General features: G+C 44.5%; 1 protein-coding gene and 1 non-coding gene across 2 annotated transcripts in view; both read left to right on the forward strand.

Moving 5' to 3' along the window:
- The window catches only part of CFAP126 (cilia and flagella associated protein 126), a 53553-nt gene that overhangs the window by 19626 nt on the left and 32166 nt on the right, over positions 1-1761 (forward strand). The gene's annotated exons all lie outside the window — the stretch shown is intronic.
- Positions 1687-1758, forward strand: TRNAE-UUC. The gene has a single exon. It is a non-coding gene; the product is annotated as a tRNA-Glu (tRNA).

Below are 1761 nucleotides of genomic sequence, written 5' to 3' on the forward strand. Positions count from 1 at the left end.
GGTGATGGTGCTGGGACTTTCGATTTTTCCATATAAAAAACATATATAAATAAAAATATATATGCCATCTAGGATTGCATGCACTCTGTAATGTTCACACAACAAAACTGCCTAACAATGCATTGCTCAGAATGTATCCTGGCCATTAAGCAACTCATGACTATATATCAATACCTATACATATATATAAAAATACATACACACACATCCTATTGGTTCTATTTCTCTGGAGAACCCTGACTAATGCACTATGCATCCAGTCCAACATCAAAGAAACTTTCAGGCTTCTTGTTCTTCCTCTCACTAACACCTAGCAGGAAATCTGAGGGTTCCTGGATATAAAGGAAGTAGAAATAGTTTTATAGTATTTTTTTAAATTGGAAAAAACGCTACTGAATACAGTTTTAAGGGGGAAATGCATACTTGTCACCTCACTATCCTAAACCACATGGGGGCTGCTCAAGTTGCAGAGGTGAGAACATTCCCCAGAGAACTTGGCAGTGTCTCACTGTGGGGGAAGCCACAAAGGTTAGAACAGAAAGGACTTGAGACCTGGTGGATAGGGTGAGAAGCACAAGGTTCAGAGATCATTTTGCTAAGGGGGCTGTGATTTACTAGAGGTGGAAACCCTGGGAAGGTTCCTGGCTGGAGGTGTGGAAGAAGATAAACTTAGTTTGGAGTGAGTGACCTTGCTCCAAGTGGTCATGAGGAGTTGACAGTTGGATACGTGGGTGGGCCTGGAGGTCAGAGAAGTAAGTGTACCCTGATCTTCGTAGCTGTGGGAAGAGTAGAAATGGAGACCCACATACAAGGTCTCAATATTTTAAAATAATTTAAGCTAAAAACAGTAAAATAAAATCTTTCCTCCAACCTGACAAAAATACCTCCTTAAGGATTTGTGAGGCCAGGTTTGCATTTAGAATATGGAACTCCTCGCAGTTCTGTGCCTGAGCGTGACAGTACAGAGGCCCCTCTCCTGCACTGAGAGGGACCTTGTGCAGGTGTGTGGGCACCTCACCTGTGAAGTCTAAGCTCTGTCCAAACCGCTACAAACAGCCTTGCTTTGGCCACCTGTCCGTCCTTGCCTGTACACACTCAAGGCCTAGCCCACCTTCAGCAATACTGATGGCAGAAAAGACTTAATCAGACATCAGGCATTTGTACAGGTCATTCTCAGTTCCAGGAAAGAGAGCATGGCTTAGAAGAGGGGTACAGCTCTAGGTGGGCACGTTTCCTTGGCCCTGAATATTCTTCCTTCTGTACTGTATTTAGAGGAGATCAGGAAGAGGACCCTTGGAGGGGGGGAGGGGAAGGGACATGTTTTCCTCAATGGAGTGTGAGGAGACTATAGAAGTGAGAGAGATACACAAATATTAGGAACAAAAAAATAAAGAAATATGAGAAACCTGGCCAGAGGGAGTCAGTAACAAAAATGTTTCGGGCAAGATTTTCCTTCTCCCTGGCTTGACACGTGACAATCTTTCTTCCAACTTTTCTGCCACTAAAGTTCCTTGCCATTCTCTGACCCAGGAGACAGTCAGTGTGCCAAGTACTATACACACACCACTTCAAAATATTCTTCAGGCATCACCACTGAAGGTTTCGATAACATATACCTGAAGTGGCTAAGGTGTCTGTCCTAAGATCTTTTTCCAGAAGCTGCTGCCTACACTACTAGCATGTCTTTCCCTGGTGGTCTAGTGGCTAGGATTCGGCGCTTTCACCGCCGCGGCCCGGGTTCGATTCCCGGTCAGGGAAAAC

The sequence above is a fragment of the Propithecus coquereli genome, unplaced genomic scaffold, assembly GCF_000956105.1.
Source record: "Propithecus coquereli isolate 6110/MARCELLA unplaced genomic scaffold, Pcoq_1.0 Scaffold140, whole genome shotgun sequence".
Classification (NCBI taxonomy): domain Eukaryota; kingdom Metazoa; phylum Chordata; class Mammalia; order Primates; family Indriidae; genus Propithecus; species Propithecus coquereli.